Source organism: Callithrix jacchus, chromosome 22, assembly GCF_049354715.1.
Source record: "Callithrix jacchus isolate 240 chromosome 22, calJac240_pri, whole genome shotgun sequence".
Taxonomy (NCBI): Eukaryota; Metazoa; Chordata; class Mammalia; order Primates; family Cebidae; genus Callithrix; species Callithrix jacchus.
Window position 1 is genome coordinate 35,288,182 of NC_133523.1, and position 10,363 is coordinate 35,298,544.

The window sequence follows — 10,363 nt, forward strand, 5'->3', positions numbered from 1 at the left end:
AATTCTGTCCATGGGTCCTTGAGGAGGGATCATTAGATGAATCTACGTGGAGTAAAATAGGAACTAAGATTGAGGAATATGCCACCACTCATCAATCTTCCCCACAGGCAGAACTGTTACTTTTGGTTTGGCTGCAGCTGCATCACACCGTCTGCCTACCTTCCTGCAATGCCACAAGTGCTGACACTCACAGCTTCCCTGCTACCTCTCTTGCTTCTAATCCCTCTTCCCCTTACAAATCTAACCCTGATGATGGAGGGGACGGCTGTAATTTACGACCTTGTAATCCTCTAAATGAGCCCGATTTCACCCTCGGAGTTGGACCTGGAGCCAGAAATGGAGGAGCTCGGGATGAAGGGATTGGAACCGAAGTAAAAAACAGCACTTCAGAGAACACACAGGTGACTGCTTTAGCTGCACCCTTAATTCTTTCCCCCAAGCAATTTTCCAGGCTCCTGGCTTCACTTTCTAAACCTGCTCAGGCTTTTCCTGTAGTTACTATGCCTTCCTCTAAGCCTGTGGTGCGCTCTACCCTACAACCAATCAAGGCTCTTCCTCTCTCTCGACCTACTGTTCAGGACTTGACCTCTGTCCCACCACCGAAATCCTATTAACACCTGATTCCAGTGTGATTCCAGTCCCAACAGGTATTTCTGGCCCATTACCAGATGGATATATAGGCCTTTTATTAGGACATAAGGCAATTCCACATATTGTACCCACTATTGTTGATCAAAACTTCACTGGGGAGCTGACTGTGTTAGCTTCTACTACCGGAGGGGTAGTTACTTTACAGCCAGGCTCTCCCTTCATGCAGCTTCTGCTTGTGCCTCACAAAGAGAGCGCTACCTCAGATACATCCCCTTCCTGGGACAAGGAAGATCCTTCTTACCTGTGCTGGGTACAAGCCATTTCGGCATCATGACCAGAAATGATTATTACCACTAATGGAAAGAAATTTAGGGGCCTTCTGGACACTGGAGTGGATGTTTCTGTAATTTCTTCAGAGTTTTGGCCCCCTGCATGGCCTGTCACACAGGCTTTTATGTCCCTGCAGGGCATAGGCACTTCCTCTAACCCTTATCAGTCCTCTCAACTGTTATCTTGGTCAGATAATGAAGACCATACTGGCTCTTTCCATCCATATGTTTTGCCCAACATTCCCATTAACTTGTGGGGCCATGACATTTTACAGTCTATGAATGCTCACTTGGTTACTTCTAGCCCTGCCCTAGATATCATGATGAAACAAGGCTTCCATCCCTCTAAAGGTCTTGGTCAAAATTTACAAGGTGACCGTGTGCCCTTAGAAGTTGTTCCTAAAAATGATTGTTCAGGGTTAGGGGTTTTTTCCAACGGGTTGCTGTGACTCCTGGCACCCACGCTGATTCCATCACTTGGCTTTCTGATTCTCCTGTGTGGGTAGACCAGTGGCCCCTTTCTGCTGAAAAAAATCGCTGCAGCTAGAGAGCTGGTCCAGGAACAGCTCACAGCTGGCCATTTAAGACATTCTAATAGTCCATGGAATACTCCTATTTTTTGTCATTAGAAAGAAATCTGGTAAATGGAGACTCTTACAAGACCTTAGGAAAGCAAATGAAATGATGGAAGTCATGGGACCTCCACAACCTGGTCTCCCTTCGCCTGTTGTTGTTCCTCAAAATTGGGAATTACTAGTTATTGATTTGAAAGACTGCTTCTTTTCCATCCCCTTGGCACCTCAAGATTGCTGCAGGTTTGCCTTCAGTGTTCCTGCTACCACTTTTGACAGGCCTTTTGGGTGCTATGAGTGGACTGCTTTGCCTCAAGGAATGGCAAATAGCCCCACCTTGTGTCAGAAATTTGTTGCTCAGGCAATTGTGCCCCTCCATGAGCGCTATCCGGATGTTCTTTTGCTACATTATATGGATGATCTCCTTTTGGCCACTCCTTCCCCCGGCCTCCTACAGGAAGCCTTTCAAAATTTAAGCGACCTCCTTACAAATTCAGACTTAGTTATATCTCCTGATAAAGTCCAAAAGGTAACTCCTTTCCATTACTTAGGTCGCCTCATTGACTCCAATCAAGTGTCCTATAAGACTCCTGTCTTATCTACTGCCCATCTCAGTACATTAAATGAGTTCCAAAAGTTTTTGGGAGACATTAATTGGATCAGACCTAGCCTTAAATTAACTACAGGTCAACTCAAGCCTCTTTTTGATATGCTCAGAGGCCCCACAGACCCAAAGTCTCCCCGGACACCTACTGATGAAGCTGGACATGCCTTGCAATTGGTGCAAGATGCTCTCTCAGAACAAAAACTAAACTGTGTCACTATTGGGGTATCTTGGTGTTTATGCATTTTATGCACCTCCTACACCCCCACAGGCCTTTTCTGGCAAAAGGGAATCTTGGAGTGGCTCCATCTGTCTGCCATTCGGCCTGGCCTCGTATTGTTACTCCTTATCATGACATAGTGTCTATGCTAATTGCCAAAGGCCGCCTCAGGGCACTTGCTGTCTTTGGCTCTGACCCACCTCTTATAATTGTTCCTTACACTGCTCAAGAACAGTCCTGGTTGTGGTCATTCTCTGACTCGTGGCAAGTAGCTCTTGCAGGTGTCACAGGACAGCTTTCCTGCCACTATCCCAAAGACAAAATATTGCATTTTTATTCTCAATGTAATCTCATTTTCCCCAACACTTATTCTTTGCAGCCAATTTCTCAGGCCGCTTTGGCATTTACAGACGGTTCCTCAAATGGACTTGCCACTGGACAGATTGATGACGTTCCCTTTTCTTTCCAGATGCCTGAAACTTCCACCCAAAGGCTGGAATTGCTTGCTGTTCAACATGTGCTCTCCACTTGTGGTCAATCAGTTAATATATACTCTGACAGTCAATATGTAGTTAACTTGATTAATCTGCTGGAGACAGCACCCCTATCATTCTCTGACAGTTCTGCTATAATACACCTACTTCTTCCTTTACAGCAGACTATCCGCAAGTGGACTCATCAATTTTTTTGTTGGCCATATCCATGCACATACTGATTTACCCGGACCTCTCTCTCTGCAGGCAACAGACATGCTGATGCTCTCACTTACCCAGTCATAGCCCCTGCCCTTTCTTTTATACAATGGGCTGAGACATCTCATGCCTTGCAACACCAGGGCTCCCGTAGCCTGTGACTGCAGTTTCACATCACCAAAGAACAGGCTCATGCCATTGTTAAGCAATGCCCTGCTTGTGTGACTCACTTGCCTCAAACTGCACATACCAGAGTAAACCCTCGTGGCCTACAGCCTGGCCACATCTTTCAGATGGATGTCACCCATATTGCTTCTTTTGGTCGTTTAAAACATGTGCATGTAACTATTGACACTTTTTCTCATTACATAATAGCTTCAGCCCATACAGGAGAGGCAGTCAAGTATGTGACTGCTCATTGTCTACTCGTGTTCTCCAGCCTAGGTGCACCAAACATTTTGAAGACTTATAATGCTCCAGTTTACACCAGTTCTTCATTCCAAACATTTTGTTCTCAGTTTCAGGTGATTCATAAGACAGGAATTCCCTATAATCCTCAGGGACAGGGAATTGTTGAATGTGCTCATGCCACCCTTAAAACTTTATTACTTAAACTAAATAATTCACCTCCTTCCTTTTACAAGACTCCACATGATGTACTTCGGCATGCTCTTTATGTTCTAAATTTTTTAACCCTTGATGCCCAGGGCCACTCAGCAGCTGATCGTTTCTGGCACCCAAGGGACTCAGCCACGCCTGTGGTGTTATGGAAAGATTTATTCTCTCATCAGTGGAATGGCCCTGACCCAGTGTTAGTTTGGGGCAGAGGTCACATTTGTGTCTTTCCTAGATCTGCCCCCTCACCCATCTGGGTACCTGAATGACATGTCAAGCATGCCCCAAAGAGGCAGTGACCGTTCCCAAGACCAGTGACCATCCCATTTCCCCGACTGACATCTCCCTGTCGGCTGTGCCCTCAGATGACTTCACCGAACTCCCTTCTCCTGAGAATCTGACATCTACATCTGCAGAGGACTACGCCCCGCTGTGCCCATCACCCTCGGCACCAGCCGGCACCTCCTCAAGAAGTTCCAGTCCTGACCTAAACCCAAATGCAACGCCTGGTGACTGATGCATCAAGCATTGTTCATCAGCAATGACACTCCCTTAATCTGGCCACTCTGTTTTTAGCCATGCTAGCCATTTTGTCTTGTGATCCTATGTTGGCATGTCCTGTGCCCACTTATGATTCTCCTGATGCTTTTTGCGCCTATGTCCCTTATCCTTCTTCATTCCACCCTGTTACTTGGGATGACCCTGCCTTTACTGTCTTCCTTAACAATACCTCAATATTTGGCACCCCTTCAGCTGCTCACATCTATCCTCAATCAGCAAATTACACCTTCTTTGGTCAATCCATTTCTCCTCCTATGTGTTTCCATGCTGCCAAACTGTAACCATACTAGGGGACAAAGTGTATAACTTACAAAATTGACTTTCACTTCACTGTCATGCTCATTATAAATATATTTGTGTTACCAGTGCTCCCTACAATAATTCCCAGTGGCAGTGGCCACTTATTAAGGCCCATTTACAGGGCATCTGGTCTCATAACAATCTCTCTCTTGACATCTCACATTGGCAGCAAGAAATTTTGGCCATTGACCTTTCTCGGTCACAATTACCTGATGATGACTCTATTGCTCACAGTTTTGTTGATGCCATGTCCTCTTGTACATCTGCAGAGGACAACAGTTTCGTATCCCCTCTTTTTCATCACTGCTTGCCATTGCTGCTTGTTTTCTTGCATTGCTGATGTGCTTGCCATGTGTCTTCCGCCTCTTGTTCTCCACCCTCCGAGAAGTGCAATTGAAGGTGTTTGCCCTTCATTTGCAAAGTAAAAAACGGGGAGATGCAGCTTTCACACCAAGGGCTTGAGACAGTTAGCGTGACTCGCCCCATCTTGGCTGCTGGATCTGTCTGCTCTCCCCCCACTCTCAAGGACTGTCAAGTCAAGGTAAAAATGGCTAAGCCACTGAGGCAAAAACAGAATGCAGAGTAAGGGCCTGCGGTTTATGAGGACATTGTGCTGACTGCTTTCATATCCCCTTTAGTCTCTGTGTAAGCAATAGGCTTGCTGCAATTGAGATGCCTGAGAGGGGAAAAGACCCCTGCCCATATTTTCTCAGGAGCTGAGCCTCTGTTCTACCTCCTGATGGAAAACATGATTAACAAGCCACCTTAAGGGCACCATTGTTTGCTTGCACTGTGTATCTTTGAAAAACATATATTAACTCTTAAACTGCTTTGTAAGCTATTATCACAAGCCCCCTTAAAACTGCTTTGTGAGCTGTTATCACAGGCCCATGATAACTATTTTTACGTGTTTTCTGTTCTCTTTTCTGTTTACCCCTTTTCTGCTGAGATAAAGTAAATATAACAAGAATAAAGGTATAAAAGCTGTAACCTACAAAAATAAAGTGCTGCGTTTTGACCATAAGTTACGCAGACCTCCAGACTCCACTTTTCTTTCTTCTTTCACTTCCGCACACTCTCTCCCTCAGGTTGAACGAGACATCTACGTTGGTGGTCTCGGGGACTCCCACAGGTTGGTAGCCCCTGGCAGAAGTGCCAGACCCTGACAGGCCTGTATATGCAAGTAGGGGCCAATAAGACAGAATTAAAAGATACATTTCTTGTTTTGTTTTGTTTTGTATTTGATACAGAACAGCTCAAAATATGTATGATGAATGGAGAAGAAATTGAATTTGGATTTTCAAACCACAATTTCTGCAGTGCCCTCTCACCATTCCTATTCAACAGAGTATTGGAAGTCTTGGCCAGAGCAATCAGGCAAGAGAAAGAAAGAGCATTCAAGTAGAGAGAGAGGTCAAACCATCCCTGTTTGCAGACATAATTCTATATTTAGAAAACCTTGGCCAGGTACGGTGGCTCACACCTGTAATCCCCGCACTTTGGGAGGCTGAGGCAGGCCAATCACCTGAGGTTATAACTTTAAGACCAGCCTGGTCAATGCGGTGAAACCTTGTCTCTACTAAAAATACAAAAATTAGATGGGCATGGTGGCGAAGCCTGTAATCCCAGTTACTCAGGAGGCTGAGGTAGGAGAATTGCTTGAACCCAGAGGTGGAGGTTGTGGTGAGCCCAGATAGTGCCACTGCACTCCAGTCTGGGTGAGAAGAGCAAAACTCCATCTCAGAAAGAAAAGAAAACCTCATAGTCTCCACACAAACAATTCTTAAAAAACTTTAGGAAAGTTTCAGGATACAAAATCAATGTGTAAAAGTCACTAGAACTCTTATATGCCAACAACAGTGAAGCATAGGTCATAATCAGGAATGCAATTCCATTCAGAATTGCCATAAAAAGAATAAAATACCTAGGAATATAGCTAACCAGAGAGGTGAAAGATTGTTACAATGAGAATTACAAAACACTGCTTAAAAACACAGAGGTGACCCAAATAAATGGAAAAACATTCCATGCTCATGGATAGAAAGAATCATTATCATTAAAACAGCCATACTGCCCAAAGAAATGTACAGATTCAATGCTATATTTGTTGAACTACCAATGACATCCTTCACAGAATTATGAAAAACTATTTTAAAAGGCACATGGAACCAAAAGTGAGTCGAATAACCAAGACAATTCTAAGCAAAAAGAACAAAGGTGGAAACATCACATTACCCAACTTCTGACTGTACTACAGGGCCACATAACCAAACAGCACAGTACTGGTACAAAACAGGTCCAAAGACCAGTGGAACAGAACAGAGAGCCCAGAAATAAGGTCGAACACCTACAACCATCTCATCTTTGACGAAGTCAACCAAACAAGCAATGGAAAAAGAACTTCTGACTCAAGACATGGCATTGGGATAACTGGCTAGCTATATGCAGATGATTGAAAGTGAACCCCTTCCTTGCATTATATAGAAAAATCAACTCAAGATGGGTGAAAGACTTAAATGTAAAACCCCAAACTATAAGAAACCTGGAAGACTACCCAGGCAACACCATTCTGAATATAGGAATAGGCAAAAGTTTCATGACAAAAATGCCAGAAGCAATCACAAGAAAAAAATTGACAAATGGATCTGTTTAAACTAATGAGCTTCTGCACAGCAATGGAAACTATCAACAGAGACAACAGACAACCTCCAGAATGGGAGATGACATTTGCAAATGATTTATCTGAAAATGGTCTAATATCTAGCATCTATAAAGAATTTTAACAACTTTTCAAGAAAAAAAACAACCCCATAAAAAAGTGGGCAAAGGGTTGGGCACAGTGGCTCATGCCTGTAATTCCAGCAGTTTGGGTGGCTGAGGCAAGTGGATGGCTTGAGCCCAGGAGTTCAAGACCAGCCTGGGCAACATGGCAAAACACTGTTCCTATGAAAAATAGAAAAATTAGCTGGGTGTTCTCACACACACCTGTAATCCCAGCCACTAGGAGGCTGAGCTGGGAGGATCGCCTGAGGCCAGTTTGCACCACTGCACTTCAGCCTAGGTGAGTGAGACCTTGTCTCAAAAAAAAAAAAAAAAAATTAGACAAAGGACAGAAAAAGCTACTTTTCAAAAGGCATCACACCACTACTGCCTGGATGAAGAAGGAGTGGCATTAGCAATTCCAGTCTGTTTGCTCTATTCCCTCAGTGCCTCTTTCAGTGATATAGACTTATAACCAGGTATCTATGAGGACTCACCTGCTTTGTGGTTCTTATGGAGGTGTTTTTCCTCTGTACATACTTGTTAAATTTATGTCTTCATAAATTTATGAAGACATTGGGGTAAGATCGGTGGAGCCTTCTATTCTGCCATCTTGCAAGGGAAGACATTATGTTCACTTCTTTTTTCCAGAAGACAACACGCTGATCCTTTATACTGATGATATTATGCTGATGAGACCTGGTGATCAGGAGGTGGCCATGACGTTAGACACAGTGGGTAGATGCTTGTGTGCGTCAGTCAGAAATAAATACCAGAATAATTCAGGGTATTTCCCATTTTGTGAAATTTCAAGGACTCCAAGTGACTGGCACATCTAAAGATGTCCCTTCTCATATGCAGGTGGAGTCTTTGCATAAGGGCCCTCCTGACTAGGGACACGTGCCTAGTCAGACTCTTTGAATTTTGGATGCTGTACATACTTCACTTGAGTACATTCCACTCACCGTATTTTTTAAAGCTATTAGTTTTGTGTGGGGCCCAGAATAAGGGAAGACTGCACCAGTCAGACCCAGGCTGTCATGCACGTTTCTCTGGCCTGGGATTCAGCAGGAGCAATGGCGCTTGAAGGGTCAGTGGCAGGTAGAGATGCTCTTAGAATCTTTGGCAGGGTCCCATACATGAATCACAGTACAGACCCTTAAGACTTAAGAACAAAGCCATACCATCCTTGTGGATAACTACTCAGCTTTTGGGAAAAAGCATTTGTCTTGTTACTGGGCCTTAGCAGAAAGTGAATGCTTACCAGTGGCCTCCAATTTACTGTGAGACGTGGCTACTGGACAAGACCTGGCCATGTGTGTCTGACCCAACCAGCTAAAAAGTTGGACATTCACAGCAGCTCTCCACTGTCAACTAGAAATGGTCTATGTGAGATCAGGCTTAAAGCAGGCTCTGAAGGCACCTGAACGCTGCAGGAAGACGGTTCCAAAGCTCTGGAGCCCTTACTCCTGCCCCATTACCTTCTCTTTCCAGTCTGCACCTGCAACCTCAGATTCTGCCTATGGAGTCTTTCCAGAAGTTCACCTCTGTTTGGGCGCAGGAGGTTGAAGACACACTTGCGCGTCCCCGCGCACGTTCAGGAGCGCACGCGCCTGTGAATAAGCAAGTGCATCGGCGGAAATGCATGCGCATGCGCATGCGCATGCGCTTCAGTGTGCACCCGCGCAACTGCGTGGTCCTGCTGTTCAGGTTTTCCAGAGCTTCTCAGGTAACTTGGCGGTCCCAGATGTGAGACCTGCAGGCAAATAGCAGTGGCAGACAGACGGGCGCGATGAATGGCGGCAGTGACATTCCTCAGGCAGAGGTAGGCGGCTGTAGGCGGAATATGGGCAGCACCTGGCCCGATTCTACGTGAGTGCGGCTCCGGCCCGGCTGCCCTCCCACGCCCCCAGCTGGATCCCGAAGCCCTCTCTAGTCTGACTTCGGCCAAGCGCAGCTTCGGCTTGGGTCAGCCGGGTAAGAGGGTTTGAGGAAGCCTGCTGGGTGGTTGTGGACGTGTGCGGCGCGAGAGACGGAGCCCATGATGCCAGCTCGCAAGCGCGTTAGCCCAGCGTCCATCGGAATTATTTTGTATATATCCGGGATCTCTTGTCTCTGTGGCGCTGGGTCGTCTGGCTGCAGAACTCAGCTGCAATAGGTTGAAAGACGAGAATAGTGGTGCCCTTTCCAGGGCTTCTTTGAGGAAGAATTCTTTTTTGGGCTTCTTTGAGGAGGAATTATTTGCCAGTCCTATAACTAAAACTTTTTTATTGTGGACAGTAAGATGTTTAATTATAAGGAAAGAGAGCAATTATTGCATAGTTGAAGAAAAAGGGAGAGTATCATGAAGAAAGAAGGGAAAAGAAATACAATGAATCGTGGGGTCTTTTGAAGCCTGTTTTTAGAAAAATCCTGCTTGATGGAGATGTTGTTGTCCTGGCATTGTGGAAAGTGTCTTTGATGTTTGCCTCACTGAAAAAATTGGTATTGCAAGAATAAAGTTTCAGCAACTTGTCGATACTAGGGCCCCCGGGTATTAACCAAGAGGATGAAAGCAAGAGCAAGATGACCGAATTTGCTAAACTTGGGTTTTTAAATTAAGACTGGAAGACTATCGAAGAACTTTTGAAATTTTAGAGTTTGTAATCCCTTCGTGTCATAGTCAATGAAGGCTGATTAGTGGAAGATTAATTTTCTTTCCTCAAGGTATTTCAAATGACAGATAACATCAAAATAGTGAATGTGTATTGCATGTATTATGTGTTAAAGTGTTTTCAGGAACATCTGAAGTAAGGGAAAGGCATGCTTTCTTTTGCTTAACTTTTAGTTTTTATTTTTAGTGATTTGTATAGGTAATGCCTTCACAAAGCTCAAAAGAGAAAAGGTGCAAAAATACAGCAAAATGATTTCTTGTCTATTCCACTACAACCCCCAGGTAATTGCAAATTGTTAATTTGTTGTTTTCTTCCAAAGTGTTGTCATACATGAAAAGGCAAATGTGAGTATAGGTTATTTCCCCTCTGTATATTTTTATAGAGAGAGCCTACTGAATATGTGATAATCGAGTATACACACACACACATACATATATATGTACAGACACACATATATACACACAC

General features: G+C 44.5%; 1 protein-coding gene across 4 annotated transcripts in view; it reads right to left on the bottom strand.

The window, feature by feature from the left end:
• Positions 1–8,843, bottom strand: part of LGALS14 (lectin, galactoside-binding, soluble, 14) — a 71,513-nt gene extending 62,670 nt beyond the window's left edge. For all 4 annotated transcript variants that reach the window (XM_035286053.3, XM_035286054.3, XM_078359667.1 and 1 more), the window contains exons 1-2: positions 8,726–8,843; positions 7,742–7,943 (exon numbers count right to left, since the gene is read on the bottom strand). The gene's annotated coding sequence lies outside the window, so the exon portion shown is untranslated. The remainder of the gene's footprint in view (positions 1–7,741; positions 7,944–8,725) is intronic.
• Between the last annotated feature and the right edge of the window lie 1,520 nt (positions 8,844–10,363).